The following is a 20,094-nucleotide window of genomic DNA, read 5'->3' on the forward strand; positions in this document are numbered from 1 at the left end:
GCTCATTTGTCGATGTTAATTCATGCCCACGTGCAAACACCTGAAGGTAGCCCCGTGCTTCTCAAGAACCCAAACCCACTGTTTTCACCACTGAGTGGCTTTTTTCTACCCATTTACTGTTATCTGCAATAAAGCAAGTCATAATCGCTACGAGGAAGATCATAATAATTAAAGGACTATCTGACATACTACATTACTATTTGGATGGCTTTACAACCAGATAACGGCTGAGAGAGATGAAGGTAGCCTGGGCGTCAGGGAGGGGACCTCTCCGCCAAGTGACCCTCTCTGTCAAACAATGACTCATGGTCCTTGGCGGCTTTTACTGATGGGATCAGGCTAGCTCTCATTAACTGCTGTGAGAACATGGCTTGCTAATCCAGAAAGGCTTCTCAGCGTGACGATAAACACACGTGGCTGAAGGGTTCATGTTCAGGAATAATTTAGAAACTTCTCAACAGCATACTCACTCTTTCCTCCCCTGGTCCCCCTCTGCTTTCTACTCCTCTTTCCTCCCCTGGTCCCTCTCTGCTTTCTATTATTACTTTCCTCTTCCTACCCTACCCTCCCTCCCCCATTCGGGGATACCTCCTCCCCCATCCATTAAGTAGCTCTAGGTAAACAGTATTCAACAATCAACAGACCTTCTCCAACCTCAAAAAGCTACTCCCTCCATTCCTGGAACCCATACCCTGTGCTGCTCAGTGATCGCTAGCTGGGACCATCATTTGTCTGCCTACCTGTCTAGTCCAGGTACCAGTTCCTTTGAAAACCATAACTGGGTCCTGCCACTCTTCTTTAAAAATATCTCCATTAAGGAGGGTGGCAGACAAGAGCCCTTCAATGTCTGGCTGAAATCCAGTTCCCTGACTTTTCCCGCCCACTATGTTTCTATCAAGGCCCACTTACTGCTACCCCCAACTCGCTCTCCCTAACCTCTCTCTTTTCTTGTCAGCTCCTGGACCCAGCTCACAAGTCCCTGACTGGGAAGCCCTCTGCCATCCCCAGGCAGAGTAAGAGCTGGCGGCCACATGGCATTCTGGGTACACCTTGATTAGAGTATCACACTGCATCATTGTCACCTGCCCACCCACCTGCCTCCCCACAGACTGAGGTCTCTTTGCAGCCAGAGTCCAACTCATTCACCTTTGCATCTCCAGAGCCAAGCACAGCTCCTGACCCAGAGTGAATACCCACACAATATCTGAGAAATAAATGAATTTCAGTTTCCATGAAGCTGAAAAATATTTATATACATATTATCTATAAATTTATTTATAGATATTTATAATATATATTTTTAGCAAGATAGCCATCAATTTTTTTTAAGCTTAAATCTCTAAATTCCATTTTAGCACCACGTTTGGGGGAAAAACGTCCAGTTTTATATAAACTCGAGGTGTATGGAGATAGCTCCATACACAGGATAGCTCCTATAGAATTATCAAAATGGTGTTTGTATTTAACCTCATTTTTATCACTTCAAATGAGCACTTCCCTACATCATCTGGGCATATACTCCATTCACCACCTTTATTGTTTGAAGTCTTGCAGAATCACTGCTCTAGATAGACTATAGGGCTGTGACCTGCAGATACAGGTGTGTATACTTATAACTCCACCGGACCAAGTTTGGGCATCTACAGGGGCCATGCCATTTGGGGCCCACCATACGCTGATGTCCACTTGGCTGAAGTCCTCAGCTGCGGTGATCCCAGCCACGCACCGCTAACCCGCTGGTGCCTTCGTGTGAGTCTTTCCTGTCCATGCCTATCTCCTGTCTCCAACTGTACGGCTCCCTGCGTGTCCCACAGCCTTCTTCTAAATCTGCATTCGCTCTGTGAGGTTTAGATGGCATTTCAGCAACATCAAGTCTGTAACCTAATGATTCTAATGCTCTTCTCTAAGAAGACTTTTTTTTTTTTTTAAGATTTACCTTTCTGGGAGTCACCATGGCAGTTTCCCCTCTCTGGTATTACTTTCGACAGGCAAACTTTGATTATTTGAATGCCCCAGGGGATGTGCTGAAATTTAAGTTAAGTGAGATTTCAGGTAATTGGAAGAGTTTATAATGTGAACCACTGTAGCTGGGGGGTATGTGAAATTCACTGACAGTCTTGGTTAACTGCAGTTTTGAGTAAGAAGGTTTGCCTGAATATCTATTTCAATCCTTTCACTCCTGTTATTTCTCCTTTCCTCCCTCTGCCCATCTTCTCACTCTCCAAAGAGTGTATTCTTATTCTTTTCAGGCTGATAAAGATGAGAAAAAAGCAAGGGAAGAAGATTGGGTTTCCTTATAGTTGGCCGTATGTGGGCTAGGAAACCCCTTCCAATTTGCTGAAGAGAGCATATGTTTTTAAAAATCATCCCTTGCCTGGAGTGAATTTGCTCTCTCCCCTGCGCCTCCCCTGCGCTAAGCTGATCTGACCTTGCCTTGGGCAGAGATGCTGAGGGTGGAGCGTGCAACTCTGGTTCGTTTCAGAGACTGGGTGTTCAGGATGGAGCACAAAAACTACCTGTGCATCTGAGGCTCTCCCTTTTCCATCCAGGTTGCCAAGAGCCTGGGATATGCTGCATGAAGGTGACAGCCCACGTCACCAACCCCCACATATGCAATGACCCATTATAACATATAACAGTCACATATGGAATGTAATGATAGATTCGCTGGTTACGTCATTATATGATAATAATTCGATTCAGTTGCAGAGGGCTCCCCCTGTGGGCTGGGTGGCAGCAAAAAGCCAGCAAGGCATGGACAACATTTCGGTCAAACTGCCTTTCAAAGCTGTAAAAATGCTGTGGCTCTACTTCCCCTCGTCTCAAAAAAGAAATCATAAAATACCCTAACATTCCCCAATAAGGCGCCGCCTTGTATATCTATCAGCTCTTAACCTCTCAGCTCTGCCCCGAAACACCAGGAGCAGAGGGACCCGTGGCCATGTCTTCACTTTATAGATGAGGTGCTGAGAGGACTATGTGGTGGCATTTGCAGAACCAGAATTGATTCCTGGACCATCCTTTAACAAGAGGGAATTCGGGAGATACAGAGACAAAGGAGCCACTAATAGAAGCAACGTGGCACGTGGGACTTAGAACTGAAATGTGGGTTTCACTGCCATCACCTACCACCGGGCCATGAGAAGCCCCGCACCCACTCTGTGCTTCAGTTTCCTCTTCTATAAATGATGATATCAATAACCACCATCATTTATGGAAGCTACTCAGTGCCCAAAGATGATTCATCATTTCACATATATAAATCATTAATCCTTATCACAACTCCAAAAGGTAGATGTCATTACCCCCTTCTACACATACAGAATCTGAGGCTCTAAGAGGTTAAAAAAAAAGGCGTGCAGCCTGTAAGCGACAAAGGTGGGATTTGAACACAAGTCTGCCCCATGTCCTTTCTGTTGCAGTGCACTGCCTCTCTCACAGAAGAGTCTAAGGATTTTATAAGGCAATGCATGTTAAAAAAAGAAAAAAAAGCACTCAATAAAGTCTAAAGGCATCTATCTTATTATCACAGTATCAAAAGAATCAAGAGAACTGTGTCTGCCCTATTCAAAGGAAGAAAACAATCTCCATTCCTAAGTTTGTCAGCAGACCTTGCCTCTCTGAAAAATATTATCTCCCTGCTGGGATGAATAGTTCCATAAGAGGGCCAGAGTACTCAAGATGAAGAGTCAGCTCAAGACGGTGCATTCTGTGGGACTATTCCCTGTCTCCCTTCTCTCTGATACTTGAGTCAGGTGCAGATGCTCTAAAGCAAGGAGGTGTTCCATCCCCTTCTGCCCCAGAAGGCAGTCATCTGCAAACTAGAGATCTTGAAATCAGCCATGCAAATCCATCACCATTTTAATTATCCAAGTAAATAGAGCTCTTACCACCATCTGCCAAGATTTCAACCAGTCATGTTCATTAAGCTCCCCCAGCAGTTTTTTTCTGGATGAGAACCACGGAGTCATTGCTAAAGGGCCACTTGGGCCCAAATTTCCGCCTACAGGATGAAGGTGTCCCCAGCTGAAGCATGTGTCTCGGAGCTGTTTTTCCCCCTCTCTACACCTTGCTCACATTTTTCTGAAAGCCGTTAACTTGCTCCTTCAAAGTAACTTTATCTTTGTCGTTCTTACTTCCTTTCCACCAACTCCAGGCAGTACTGATTAGTGAGAAATTTTCCTCCACAAGAACTGTCAGCTCAGAACTCAGCCCCACAGCAAAAAGTGAGGTGCAGCTTCATTCTGGAACACGGATGGGTGTGCAATCCTGGTGATTCGAATCACCAGAGATTTCAGAGACCAGACTAAATTGTAAATGCTTCTTAAGGTGGGGACTCTGTCCAGGTCTGTTTCTCTGGCTGAAAACTGTGCAAATGAGTTGATTATGTTAGTGAAGGGCTCCCGTGGGCGACCTGAGCTAATTCTGGCTTTCAGGGAAGATGGCAAAATCCTCACTAGCTACAAATCACCAACGGACCACGCGGCAGTATTGGGTATAATTGTACTTGCTTTCCTTGACAGTCAGTTGGTCCACCAACACCACTACCTCTGTCATCACCGTTCCTCAGGATAGCATTTAAATGACAGTAAGGTGATTACTCTCCTCCTAGTACAGAATTAAGACCTGACACTCAAAATATTCCTTGGAGAAGGACGCACAGACATCACTGATGCAGGTAATGTCCAAGTTTGGGCATTCTCTTTCACTATAGAAAATTCAGTGATAATCACAGCATCACCACAGACAGCAGCAACAAATTGCTAAATATATGATCGGGCTGACCGCTCCAAAAGGCGACGACATTTCAGAGGCAGAGAGACCTAAAAGTATATGGAGGACAGCGGATATGCTGAGGAAGACCCTGAGCCTGAGACCCAGATATGACCATGCAAGCGTCAGTCAAACACAGAGGGCAGACCCTCCTCTATCAGTGACGGTGTACCAGGCACTTTACACACATTAGCTCATTCGTCCTCACCATGAGACCCTACAAGGTAGGTACTACTATGATCTCCTATATACATATAAAGTGCTGGTCAGTAAGATGGAAGCAGAAGTGTCCTTTGGGACTTCTGGGAAGTTTCCTTAAGGGAGGGGTCCCTAACCCCTGTACCGGTCCGCACCTGTTAGGAACCGGACTGCAGAGCAGGAGGTGAGTGGTGGGCGAGCAAGCGAAGCTTCATCTGCTGCTACCCATCCTCCCCCCAACCCTGTCCGTGGAAAAACTGTCTTCCACAAAACCAGTCCCTGGTGCCAAAAACGTTGGGGACTGCTGCCTTAAGGGGAGAGGTACACTCTTGCATGTCTTCCTCATCCTGAAATATATGGTCCACAAGATAGAAAACCTCACTCTTGGAATGGAGCAGTAGAGCAGAGAAATGGAAGGTGCCTGGATCCCTGACAAAACAGTGAGCTGCCATATCAGCTCAAACTGTCCACCTCCAAATTTATTGTACATGTGTGTGTATGGCTGTTAGCATAACTGAGGCAATCTTGGGCCCTTAAAGTTTCTCCTGTCCTTTTGCTGACCCTACCCAGGACTGTACTGTGCAGTAAGTCACTTCTTTGTCATCAAGGGCTTTGTATTGATAGTTAATAGATATTGTTTAATAATCATTAGGACCAGGTGGCCTCTATGCTCTGTTAGTCCCCACACAATGATGAAAACCTTCACTGACGTATTCCTTGCGCCCAAGAGACTAGTTACTCATTCATGAGTCTTGACTTAGAAATGCACGTCCTGTTTCCCAGCACCTAACCCAATACCCCTTTAACTATAAAATTGTCCCCATGGCCCCTACGCAGTGCAGGTGCAACTGTGAATGCTTCCAGATCATTGTCCCCTAACCCATCCCACCCTGTGAGTAAATTACCCTATAATAAACGGATCCATTGACTGTATGGAGCTGTTTGCCTCATTTCTTTTTTTTTGGTCTCCAGATGCCTTCTCAATTCAGTGGGCACTTTTTGTTCCCTCTGACCTTCAACAATGTGAGTGAGAACTACAGATAATTCTATCTTATTTAAACCACTGTTATTTCTATTACATTAAAATTAATCCTAAATAATATACTGATATGCCAAACAACTGATATTGAGGAAATTTCAGAAGGACATTAATAAAACAATCCCATTTGCAATCTCATCAAAACTAATAAAATAGCTGGGAATAAATCTAAATAAGGAGGTAAAAAAACCTGTACTTGGAAACCTGTAAGACACTGATGAAAGAAATTGAAGACAACACAAATGGATGGAAAGATAGACTATGTTCATGGATTGGAAGAATTAACACTGTTAAAATGACCATACTACCCAAAGCAATCTACAGATTCAATGTAAGCCCTACCAAAATACTAATGGCATTTTTCACAGAACTAGGCTAATTCTAAAATTTGTATGGAAACACAAAAGACCCTGAATAGCCAAAACAATCTTGAGAAAGAACAAAGGTGATTTCAAACTATAGTACAAAGCTACATCATCAAAACTATATGGTACTGGCACAAAAACAGACACATAGGTCAATGGAACAGAACAGACAGCCCAGAAATGAACCCACACTTATATGGGCAGTTAATCTATAATAAAGGAGGCAAGAATTTACAATGGAGAAAAGACAGCCTGTTCAATAAATGGTGTTGGGGAAACTGGACAACTACATGGAAAAGAATCAAACTGGACTACTTCCTCTCACCATATGCAAAATAAATTCAAAATGGATTAAAGACTTAAGTATAAGACCTGAAACCACAACACTTCTAGAAGAAAACATAGGCAGTACTCACTCTTGGAATGGAGTGATAGAGTAGAGAGACAGAAGGTGCCTGGATCCCTGACAAATGGTGAGCCCCCATATCACATATCTATATTTTCCAAATCTTGCGTGGAGGGGTGCAGTGAACTCAGATTACTTGGATATTTAAAGTTACATCCACCACGACTCAAGGTTTTATCATCTCTAGGCATCAATAATACCTTCAGCCACTCAGTTTCCTTCCCCAACCTTTCCTCGTTCACAGATTCAGGCCATCAAGGGCAGGGACTCGCTGCTGCGATGAGGACACTCTGTGATGGGGGTGAACAGGCAGGGGTGGAAGGCTGGAGTCCCTCACTTCCATGGAGCCAGTGCTTGGACAGGGCTGGGTCACCTGGCACACCTGCCTTCCACCCACAGCACAGAGGTGGTGTCCTGCCCGTCCTTCGGGATGTGGTTACGACTGCAGGTCTCCTGACACCACTTTTGCTCAACTTCCAACTGAAATTGAAGTCATGGCAGGAGTCTGGAACCAGACCCAAAAAGCCTCTTTTTCAGCTCAGGTTTTTAGGTTTAGAGCTAGGTCAGCTGACGTGAGTGTACAGAGGGCCTGAACCCAAGGCTCCCAGAGGGAAAACCTTCTAACCTTCAGGTTTAAAAGCCTAGCTCCACACACTTGCTTCTTTTTGAGTGACCATAAAAAAGGACTCTGAATTTCTGAATATTTCATAAACACCCTGAATTTCCATCTCTTCATCTATAAAGACACTACCCCCTGCTCATGCTAACTGGTAAAGTAGTTATAAGACACTGATTAAGGAATACAGAGGAGGGTGACAACATCGTGTTGCATTTTGTACCCCAACTTTTAGCAAAGTGCCTGGGACATAGTTAATCCTCTTAAATATCAGTGGGGGGAAGGCAAGTGTAAGGAATTATTTTTATTTGTTATGGCTCATGATGAGAAGATGGCCATAGGGACCAAAAAAAAAAATAATCGCACAATTTCTTTGCATGAGAGTCAACTGTGGGTGGCAAATAACCTTGGAGCAAAGTTAAATTCTAGTCCAGAACAGAGTTAAAGGCTGGCATCTGTTCAGACACACTATAGTACAGGTCAGTCCAATACAGAAAGTAGCTCTTTATAACCAAATGATTTCCCACCTGCAGCTTCTGCCTGACTCTTTTCAAGCAATATACCTGATAGAATAAAATTCCAGTTTGGAAGAAAGGAAGGAAAAGAAGGGAAGGTGGGAGGGAGAGTGGGAAACTAAGCAAAGTTCACTCCATTCCAAGAGTGAGGTTGACTTCTAATAAATTCATAAATCCCTTAGAGCTTATTAAAAGGAGATTTGACTTAACTACCTTTAAAAGATCACAATCTATATTTTGAGAGTCAGAAGGCCTGTAAGATCAAATGGAGATAAGGGGACTTGGGGGAGAAAAAGAGATAAGAATATTGTTCTGACAAAAAAAAATAAAAAAATAAAAAAGATGTCCTTGTTTTAATTCAGCAGCTTTTCAATTCAAGTATTAGCTGAGAATCCAGTGGGGTTGTCATCTCTTTTACGTTTGCTCATTACATGCATCACATTGTTCTGGGCACAGTGGGCAATTAAAAAAATGAATCTACCCATTCTGCGTTGAGTAACTCCAGGCTGGAGGCAAGACGTACATAAATAATTCCAATGTGAGGCAACCCGGGAGACGCTGGTCACAGAGGTGTGTCTAGACGCTTGGGATTGCAGAAGGCGAGAGACCTTTCCGTTGGGGGTCAAGGTGGTCATGACGAAACCTTGAAAGAAGAGTGGGGAGAAGTGAGAGAACAAGAGTTGCTGGCAGAGGGCACAGCCTGAGCAAAGGCCAGGTGCATGGAAACACAGGCTTCCAGCAAAGACCCCCAGAGTGGTTCTGTTTGCCAGGAATACGGGACATGTGAAAAGGAGAAACGCAAAATAAGGCTGGAATGTTTGGTTTGGATGAAAGTAAGAAAGGCCTTAAGTGACAGTGGAGTCCGAGCCAAAGGCAGAGCCAATAGGGCCGTGGAGGGCTTTGAGCGAGGAAGGTCAGGATCACGGTCCTGCTTCCAGACCCTTGACCAGGCAGGGATGGACTGGAAGGAAAGGCAGAAAGAGATGCAGGAGACTGGGAGGCTGATGAGGAGGCACCTGCAAGAATCCAGGGTGGGGAGCTGACTGCTGGTTCTTTGTGAGCAAGTGCTGGGTCTCGGGCACCGAAATCGGCTGAATACGAGGCTTATTCAAAACCCCAACAAAGGAGGAAGGTAAAGTGGTCAGCAGGAGACTGGACTGAGGGAGAGTGAGAAGGGTGCAAAGTCACAAGGTGAATAAGGTGAGCGCAGAAGAGGCCGTGGGATGGAAGTTGCCCAGGAATTGATCGAGCAGTCTGCAAACACATTAGAAGGTCTGGCAAAGCTGGAGACCGTTGGGAAAGCAGAAAAGGTTACAGATTGACCCTGACAGCATTCACCAGTCTGGAGCAAATTAAAAAGCAAATTGGAACTGGCTTAAATAAAAGGGAGTCCCATCGCTGCCACCTCCAATATCTCCTTGGTTGTGGGGTCTACAGATGGCAGAGCAAGCAGGTACGTCAATCTGCACTTCATCAATATGAATTTTCAATGGCATCACGTTGACAGCGGCAGCTGACACATCACCTCCCTCGGCTGAACCATCCCTGAAGCCCTGGGAAGCCTCTTCCTAAAGCCCAGGCAAGGACAGGACCACCCCCTCGGCTGTAGAGGGTGGGGGACTTTAAAACACACTTTCAGGTACATCATCTCACTTTATCCTCATCTTAGATGAGAGACACAAGGCAGGTATTGTTATCTTCATTGTACAAAGTCCAGAGAAACTGAGGTCTGGACAAGTAAGGTGATTTGCCCAAGACCGTGTAGCTATGTTGTGGTGGAGTTTGATGACTTACATAAGCCACTGCTGCCCGGGACACCCGGAAGCTGCCCAGGATACCAGGCATCTGCCAGGCCGTGTGGACACTCATGCTCCTTCACAGCCATGGTCAGCCCGGGGAGACGTTGGAAGTGGGGCACACTGGCAGGTGAGTAGGGCTGGCTTCAAAGAGAATGTGGAAAATGACGAGGTGAACCGTTTTTCCTTCCTTGTTTCCTTCTCTTCATTCCTCCCCTCCTTCCCTTCCTTTCTTCCACAAGTGCCTGCCAAGGATCATGTGCCAGGCACTGTGCTAGACATTGGTGACCACCCACCCCTCTGAAGGTCCCTCATCCTCAGGAACCCCAGTTGCCATACCTGCTCACAAAGCCCCACACTGGATTCCCAACTGAAATATACCATCCACTTCCCAATCTCTTGAGACCCACAAGAGGTAGGAAACCCAAGTGGAGGCTATGACATTTGAGCTGGGCTGTAAAGTGTGAGTAGGAGATCACCTTTGGACATAAGCAAAGGCTTAGAGATGTCTCGGGTATGGAATGATCTGGTAACAGGAATTCTATAGAGCGTGAGGGAGGCGGTAGCATAAGGGATACAGAGGAGTTACTGAAGATGAGGAGAGAGCAGGCCCTTGGAGGCCACCTGAGGAATGGCTTTCACTCTGCGGGCCCTGGGAAGCCATCGGGGGCTTTAGGCAAAGGAGTGGTAAATCATTTCAGCGCTTGGAATGACAACTCAAGTAACTGCAGGGAATAAAGAAGATCTTAGAGGGTCTTTATGCAGATATTCTGGGAAGAGTGGATGAGAACCTGGGCCATGGTGGGATAGTAGGAAAGGTGACACAGAGCCCTTATTAAGGACTTGTACCAAAGCAGAAAATATGGGTCTTTGTAGATAATTAGATGGGTGTGGGGTAAGTTGGGAAGAAGAATCAGGGCAGATTCCACCGTGATGTCATTCATCGATATGGGATAGAAGAAGGGAAGAGAGATGGGAAGGGCTGAAGGCAGAGGGAGGGTAAATTCAGTTCAGGGCATGCCGAGTGCGAGGTGCCTGGGGGACACATCCAGTAGCCCTGCGGAGGGATGCAAAGCCCAGTGTGTAGGGGGAGAACAGTGGAGCGTGAGAGGCTGCACAGCCAGGTGTCAAGTAGGTAGAGGACTGAAGAAAGACCGCTGTATGTGGCAAGTAGGAGGCTGGTCTTGGGTGGCCTTGGCAAGAGCATTTTCAGGAGTAAACATGGGGTGGAAGGCAGGCTCAGGTGGGTTGAGAGTGGATGAGGACAAGGGCACAGAGGGACAGGTGCAGGTACAGGGGGCCTCCTGGGTCCTGCTCAGCCCTCATCCCCAGGCAACTTCTCCCTGTTCAAAGCGTACCGTCATGCCCTTTGAGTTTGCCTCTAGAATGAAGGCCACTCAGGACCCCAGCACTCTCTAGACAGCTAACCGGGCATTCAAGGTCAGCCTAACAGTCATCAGCTGATGCCACTGTGTGTCTCCAATCAGAGAAACACATCTGGGATTTCCCAAACAAGCCCTGTATTTTGCCATCTCTGTACTTTTGCTATCTCCATTCCTTCTGCCTAGAACTTTCCTTTACATTTCCACTTGCAGAAATCCTGCCTAACCTTCCTGGCCCAAGTGCTACCGTCATCAAGAACCTTCCTCAATCCCCCAATCCAAATGAACTTCCTTGCAAAGCACAAGGCTATGCACACAACATAGTTGTGGGCAACACGACACAACACAACATAGTCGACCTTCTATACATCTGGGATTTCCCAAACAAGCCCTGTATTTTGCCATCTTTGCACTTTTGCTATCTCCATTCCTTCTGCCTAGAATACCTTTCCTTTACATTTCCACTTGCAGAAGTCCTGCCTAACCTTCCTGGCCCAAGTGCTACCGTCATCAAGAACCTTCCTCAATCCCCCAATCCAAATGAACTTCCTTGCAAAGCACAAGGCTATGCACACAACATAGTTGTGGGCAACACGACACAACACAACATAGTCGACCTTCTTCTTTGCTATCCACCTGTCCCACTGAAATACCTCCGGGCTGTGTTTCATTCTTCTTTCATGCCAACCGACCAACCTATCACAGGCATGGATCCATCCTGACATCACCGACCCCCCACCTGTGTGTCTGTCACTATTAAACTATAGGTGGGCAGGCAAGTCCAAGATTCTCTTCCCATAAATGAGAATGTGAAATCAAAGTTGAGGCCCTGCAAATGGGCCAGAACTAGGTCATTTGGGGCATGTTCTCTCAGTATCCTCACTCAGGTCCTGCACCTCTTGAGTCATAGCACAAAGCCTCATCATTCTAGAACTCCTGTCTCCTACCCCAACACAGGTGGTCATGGTCCCTCCTCTTAGGAGCTCACTAATTTGTGTAGGAGTTAAGATCCACACACAGAGAAGGTCCTTTCCTTCCTCAGGGAGCATGTAAATTCTACATGAGTGGTTTGTAAGCTACACTACATAAGGCAACAGGATGAAGAGCTCACTTCAAGCTTGGGTGGTCATGGATGATTTTATGAAGGATGTTGGTGTCTATTCCATCTTGAAGGACTTGTAAAGGCTGTGGTCAGGGAAGAAGTGGAAGGCCCACCCAGATGAGGTCAGGATAATAAAGTAGAAGCCAGAATGCGGAACAGATCAGTTTGGCTGGAACAACCAATTTATGAGGGAAAACGAGGCGTAAGGCTAGAAAGATAGGCCAGCTTGGGGCAGGCCTTGAATACCCAGTAATGGGGAGCCACTGAAGGCTTCTGAGTAAGAGGTCCTGGTGAAGTATCTTTTTTAAGGTAGTTTAATAGGCTAGTCGTATAGAAGGTATATTGGCTTGAAGAAGATATGATATTTTGAACAAACGTAAGATGTTCATTACAATAAAAATGCCATAAGGTAATGGAAACAGAGTAGCCTAGAAGAAGTGAAATGAAAAAGAGAAGACTTCAAAATAAAAAATCTGCCAAAGGTTTGTGTTCCTTGGGGACCAGGTGTCCCCTACCACCAGTGCCCTTTTACCTGAAGGACCAGAAAGAGATGCAGACTCTCAACTAAGCAAAGTCCTCTGCCAGGAGGCACCCAAAGCCCCGCTATGGTTTTATTGGTGGAAAACCAGGCAGTGGGTAAGAAACGTTGCTCACTCTGGTCATTTTCATTCAGGGACTAGCCAAAGCCCTCTTCTTATCTTCAGCCAATGTATTTTATTCAATGTGAAAGTCACTAAATTAATTTTTTTTAACATGATAAGAGTAGCAATTGTCAATTTTAGAAGCACATATGCGAATTTCCCTGCACAGGAGAGAACATGAATCCCATTACTTAAAAATAGCAGTTGTGCTCACTTTCCCCCACATGCTAATTTTAATAAACTTACTCTAAAATTAGCCTGCCACTATGAGGATAGCTGCTCATCAAAAATGTTCCCAGGAAGCACTAAGCTTGCCTCGCAAGAGTTCAAGCACTCCTAGGAAACTCTGAACAATGCGGAGCTCTAAGCAGAACTTGTCCTCTTCTCACCAGACTCAGTCACCCCCAACCCTCTGTCAGACCCATCACCACCACTCTCCAGCCACACTTTGAGGGTCATCTTGGACTCATGCTATTGCATCTTCCCGATCCAATTGGCTATGAAATCCTGTATGGGTCTTCCTTTAAAATCTATCTCACAGCCATCCCTTTTTCTCTCTCTCCACTGATGCCATAACTCCTTATCACTTCATTTATTCAAATATTCAAGCATTCACATATTCTACACTCACTGAGTACCTACAAAGGGCAAGGTACGGTGTGAAGTGTTAAGGTCACAAATTAATAACATATGGTCCCTACCCTCAAAGAGTTCAAGATCTTTTGGGCCCAGTAGAGAGAGAGACAAGTCAAGGGTTTATCAAAGAACCATACGATAAGTGGTATGACCTAGGTGCAATTGGGAATATTGATGGTGACAGAGAAGAGACTAGATTACTGGTAGCTCATCTTCACTTGTCTTTCCCTGACTCCTGGGAGAGCTACCAAATTTGTCTTTATATTCCCGCTGCCTGGCACAGTGCCTTGTGAATGACAAAGGCTCGGTGATTACTGAGTTCAGTGGAAATGAATCTTTCCCAAGTATTTTCATCAACTTACACTCTAGCTAAAAAAACTTTCAGAGGCTATTACCAGCTACATTAGAGTACACCCTTCTGTCTTGCTTTTGAAGTTGTTCACCATCTGGTCTACCCTGGCTATCCAACCTCCATTTCTGCTATACCTCAACCCACTAGTTTCAGGCTTTATCTGGAGCATTTCCTCAAAGGCTAACCACCAGTCCAGTGCTTAGGCCTGCTTCCTGTCACCACCACCATGCTCTCTTCAGCCAAAGCGGAGGGACCCAGTTCTACTTCTTCTAAGAAGCTTTTCCCCACTTCTTCAGCTTCACCAACTGCCTATATATGTATCTAAGATATATTGTTCATTATTTTGCACTGTTTTTTCATTTAATATTATGAATGTGATAATGCTTTGAAATATTAAATGATACTCTATTTACCTTGCCTCAAATTCCTATAACTCCTACCCTGTTACTCTCCACATATCCCTCTCCCTTTTATTTTTTATTTATTTATTTTTAAAATAAATTTATTTATTTTATTTTTGGCTGCATTGGGCCTTCGTTGCTGCGCGCGGGCTTTCTCTAGTTGCAGAGAGCGGGGGCTACCCTTCATTGCGGTGTGCAGACTTCTCATTGCAGTGGCTTCTCGTTGCAGAGCACGGGCTCTAGGCACACGGGCTTCAGTAGTTGTGGCACGCAGACTCGGCAGTTGTGGCTCGTGGGCTCTAGAGCGCAGGCTCAGTAGTTGTGGTGCACAGGCTTAGTTGCTCCATGGCATGTGAGATCTTCCCGGACCAGGGCTCGAACCTGTGTCCCCTGCATTGGCGGGTGGATTCTTAACCACTGCTCCACCAGGGAAGCCCCTCTCTCCCTTTTAAAAGCCAGACATTTTGCCTTCTCCAAGGAAGAGAGTACTCAGCAGAACACTAGTAGCAAAGTGACTGGCTTTTCAGTTTTGAAGGCCTTGTCCTTCACCAGAAGATACCAGAGCAAAGAAGAGTCTTCCCATAACTCCCTCCCCTATGACTCTCCAAAAGACTAGAAAAGATCTCCAAATTTGAGGAAAAGGCAGACAGAGTGCAAGGAAAGAGAGCCTGGTTATCACTGAATGTCTAAGAATGAACACTTATCAGCCTGGTGTCAGGAGAGTGGAGTAAGGACAGTGGGACTGAGATGTAGGGGCCGTGTCTAGTTTTGATGGAAACCTGATGAGTTGGGGAATCAGAGAGGTAAAGAGTAAAGCTCTCTATAGCGATGACTGTCTTCAATATCCATTCCGCCCCTTTTTAAAGACTTAAGTTTACTGAGGTATAATTTACGTAGAGAAAAAAAATCACCCTTTTGAGGTGTACAGATCTATGGATTTTAACAAACTTATACAATCATGTAGCCATCAACTCAATCAAGGCATAGACTATGTCCATCACTCTAAAAAGCTCCCTCGTATTCCCCTGCAGTCAATCTGTTCACTCACTCCAGGCTCTGGCAACCACTGATTGGTTTTTCTGTCCTTTCCGTTGTGCCTTTTCAAGAATTTCATATAAGTGGAATCTTACAGTCGGTGCATTTGAGTCTCTGCCTTCTTTCACTTGACATGTTTCTGCATGCATCAGTAGTCTGTTCCATGTTAATGCTAAGCAGGATTCTATGATGTGGATGTAGCAACTTATCCACGTGCCAGTTAGTGGACACTGTTGTGTTTCCAGTTTTCAGCAATTATAAATAAAACTGCTATAAACATTCACATACAGGATTTTGTGTGGACACGTGTGTTCATTTCTCTTGGGTCAACACCTATGAGTAGGATTGCTGGGCTGTTGGGTTTAGTGTAGGTTTGACTTTATGAGAACTTGTAAAACTGTTTTCAAAAGTGGTTGTACCATTTTTTATTCCTCTAGCAACGTAGGAGACTTCCAGTCACTCTGCATCCTTATCAGCACTTGGTTTTCCCATTTTTTCTTTCTGTGTCTGTTTTTCCATTCTAACAGATGCGTTGTGGCATCTTATTGCGGCTTTAACTTACATTTTCCTGATGGCTGACGATGCTGTGTATCTGCTCATGTGCTTATTTACCACCTGAATCTCTTCTTTAGTGCAGTGTCTATTTAACTCTTTTGCCCATTTTTAAAATTAGATTGTTTTCTTACTATTGTGTTATGAGAGTTCTTTGTATGTTCTGGATATAAGATATGTGTTCTGCACAAAATTTCTCATCTGTGGCTTGTCTTTTCATTTTTTTTAACAGAGTCTTTCAAAGAGCAGACATTTTTTATTTTGATAAAGTCCAATTTATCCTTTTTTTCCTTTTATAAGTTTGTGTTTTTCCTGTCCTATATACCTTTCTCACTTTTTAATAGAACCCTCCCAAATTTAAGTCGGGCATACCCAGCTTAAGATAACATTTCCTAGCCTCCCTTGCAGCTACATGTGGCCATGTGACTGCACTCAGACAAATGGGATGCGAGAAGTGATGCATATAGCTCTCTAGTCATCCCTAATTAAAGAAAAGCCCTTTGCCCTGGACTTCCCCTTTCTCTCTTTCCCCTTTCCATGGGCTGGGACAAAACACTGCAACAACCTAGCTTTAACTATACAGTTGAGGACCATTCCCTAAGAAACAGTAGAGAAACAAGATGGGAGAAACCTGGGTTCTTAAATGACTCATGGAGCAGGGCTGCTCTCCCAGCCTGGACCACCACACCATGACACGAAAGAGACTTAAATATCTACCTCACTGAAACCACTATATTTTGGGAGTAGGTATCTTTGTTAAGTGGCTTAGACTTTACCCTAAAAAATATACCCTTCTTTCTTAGGAAGTAAAACATAATCCCCAATTCCCCGGACCCAGCCTGGTGTGGTGTGGTGTGTCTATGCGGAAAATTGCACCACGGTTTCTCAAAGTTTCCCTCAGCTCAGGAGTGATTCAGAGACAGCAGAACACGGCTGAATTCCCCCACCTTGGGCAAGGGAGCAAAGCCCCCCATGCCCAGAGTAGTGAAGTAGCAGTAGATCACCTTGTTCTTCATTCACCCAAAGTAGCATGGGTCTGGTACAGACACCAAAGGGCCAGAAGAGGGGAACGAGGGCAGACACAACAGTGACTGACAGTGACCAATGACCAGATGCTAGACTGAAACGAGGAGAGTGTGGCTAAACAAAAATAGTCCAGACCAGTTGTGCGCCCCCTACCCCATCACCCCTGCCAGTGGCTGAGTACTACTTACCGCCCCTAGAACTCAAATACAAGTTCAGGCAGAGGTGTGATTCCAATGCAGATTACGTTCCCCACCCCCGCCGCCCGCCTTACAATGGGAGTTTGTAATCAAAATCAAGGTGTTATAGCAAAATTAAGTTTTCAGTTTGTGAACACCTGAGTTTGTGCCCTGAGCTCCACCCTCGCTGTACTAATGTTTGCTGAACATTTACTGCTTGCCAGGAAGACAGCAAAACACGAACGAGCATGATTTCACTGGATCCTCACAATTAGAACACCTACGAGCAGGTGCTTTACGATCCTGTTTAAAGATGAGAAAAATGAGGCTCGGAGGAGCTGCGTGGCACGGTGATTCTCTCGACACCCATTCCCCTTCTCCTGGCAATTGTTCTCACCCCCCTGACCCACTCTCAGTCCATGTGGCCTGGGCAGGGCCCCGTGCACAACTGCAGGCCTGAGACAGGTCACTGTGCTCCTGAGTAACTTCTTCCAGGGCAGGTGAGGGATCTAAGTGGGTGCAAAGGGAGTGATTCCTGGGGTTCTATGGGGTCTCCTGTCTTCCCCTCTGGACTTGAGCTTGAGAGGGTGGGAGGCTGAGACTGAAGTCAGGCCCCAAGCAGAGCCGAAGATGGAGAGAAAGCATCTGTTTGAGCACTGAATCCAGCTGTGCCCCACGCCACCCCTATCTTGGAACGATTAGTCACGGCAGCTGTGTTAGTTTGCTGGAGGCTGCTGTAACAAACTGCATAAACTGGGTGGCTTGAAACAATAGAAATTAATTTCTGATAGTCCTGGAGGTCAGAGGCTCAAAATCAAAGTGTCGATAGGGCCAGGAGCCCTAATAAGACTCTAGGGGAAGACCCTTCCTTGCCTCCTCCTAGCTTCTGGTGGCTGCCAGCAATCTTTGGCTTTCCTTGGCTTGTGGTAGCATAACTCCAATCTCTGCCTCTGTCATCACCCGGCCTTCCTTCCTCTGTGTCTTCACATCGTCTTCCCTTTGTGCACCTCTGCAGCCAAATTTCCCTCTTCTTATAAGGACACTGGTCATTGGATTAGGAACCCACTCAGATGACCTCATCTTGAGAACATCTGCAAGGTTCTGTTTCCAAATAGGGTCATATTCACAGGTATTGGGGGGAGGACCTTAGGACTTGAATATATCTTTTCGGAGACACAATTCAACCCACAATATCAGCTGATAAATTCCCTTTGAGCTGAACCTGCTTGGGTTGGGTTTTGCACCGAGAAAGAAGTACAGCCAAGACTTACTCTCAGTTCTCAGTCAACAAACAAGACCCAAAGCTGCGCCCTTATCCACAGGCTCAGACTGCAAGCCTGTTCAGCTTCCCTCCCCAAATGTCAGCGGCTCTACTTCGGGCAGAGGCCCAGGCTTAACCATCTTCTATATCTGCCTCCTAGTCACTCACTGCATACAGCATGCTCACGGAATACAGGACTGATTGCTATCTAATTAATTCACCAAAATTCAAATAGTGAAACTGAATTAGTCATGGTTTATCACAGGGCAGTAGGCTGAGAGATGACCAGGATTTTTATCTTAGAAATAAAGTTATGGATTGTCTGCACGACTGCATTTCAAGATTTCCCCCTGATTTGAAAGATCACCTCAGGTGGTGATGAGAAGAATGCTTCCCCCTCCCCAGACATTTAATTTCCAGAATAGAACAGAAGCTACACTCCTTTTACACGCATGGCCGTGTTTACTTCACGACCTGAGAGAAGGCTGTCATTTCAGCTTGTTATGCTAAAAATGTGAAAATAAAACTGATCTCTATAGGATCATTTAAATGAAAACTGCTTCCTAGAGGCAAGCGGAGGAAGCAAACTGATTGAAAGAGAGCACAGGGCTCTGGGCAGGAAGGGCCATGGAGTGTGGACCCAGGGTGGGAGGTAGAACCAGGGACTTCTGTAGAAACAGACTGGAGCCCATTTGACCCAGGTCACATGTGTGGTGATGCCTTCCCCAGTTCCTTCCACTGGCTTCCAAAGTCACTTTCAAACGCCACTAGCCACGGACCATTCTCTTCCTTGAATCCTACTTGCCTAGGGCCAACACGATTTCTCCACGCCCACGGAAGCCCAGGCAACTGAACTTCAGTGTGCCGCGGAATCCCCTGGTGAGCTCCCTTTGCAACAAAAGCAGATTTGGGGCTACACCCCCAGGCACTTTCATGAAGTAAGGGAATTCGTTTCCTGTGGTTGCCACAGCAAATCACTACAAACTGGGCGGCTTGTAACACAGAAATGTATTCTCTCACAGTCATGGAGGCCAGAAGTCCAAAATCAAGGTGTCAGCAGGATTGGTTCCTTCCGGAGGCTCTGAGGGAGAATCTATTCCCAGCCTCTCCCAGCTTCTGGTGGCTGCTGGCAGCCCTTGGCATCCCTTGGCTGTCGCTGCCCATCTCCAGTTTCTGCCTCTTCACATGGACTTCCTCTCTGTGTGTCTCTGCTTCCCCATAGGCTTCTCCCTTGTATCTCTGTGTCTCATATCTATCTCTACTTTCTCATAAGAACACTAATCATTAGATTTAGGGCCCATCCTAAATCCAGGATGATCTCATTTTGAGTTCCTTAGCTTGATTATATCTGCAAAGACCCTGTTTCCAAATAAGGGCTTATTATAGCTACTGGGACGTTAGGACTTAGATGTATCCATGGGGGGAAGAACACAATTCAGTGCACTACTGTGGATTTGGGGAGAGACCCAGAAACTTGTATTTTTTCCCCCAAATGCCAAGTGACTCTTTTTACTCTTTGCTCCCAAAATGACTCATGATCTGTAAATCGTCCTCTGAGCAACAATGATCCAGTTGCTGAGGATTCAAAGATGAATAAGACATAGACCCCTCCTTTGAGAATCTACTGTCTAGGGGAAGATACACACAGATGAACTGGTGATTAAGATACAAAGTGTGGTCTAATGATTCCAAGCTCTGGAGTCAGGCACCAGGGTTCAAGTTCTGCCCCCTCCAGATGTGAGGCTCTGAGCGAGCTCCTTAGCATGTTTGGGCCACAGTTTCCTTATCTGTAAAATAAGAAATAATTCCTACCTTATACCAT

General features: G+C 45.6%; 1 protein-coding gene across 1 annotated transcript in view; it reads right to left on the reverse strand.

Moving 5' to 3' along the window:
- Positions 1-20,094, reverse strand: part of CCDC149 (coiled-coil domain containing 149) — a 96,011-nt gene that overhangs the window by 73,800 nt on the left and 2,117 nt on the right.

The sequence above is a fragment of the Neophocaena asiaeorientalis genome, unplaced genomic scaffold, assembly GCF_003031525.2.
Source record: "Neophocaena asiaeorientalis asiaeorientalis breed wild unplaced genomic scaffold, Neophocaena_asiaeorientalis_V1.1 scaffold397, whole genome shotgun sequence".
Lineage (NCBI taxonomy): Eukaryota > Metazoa > Chordata > Mammalia > Artiodactyla > Phocoenidae > Neophocaena > Neophocaena asiaeorientalis.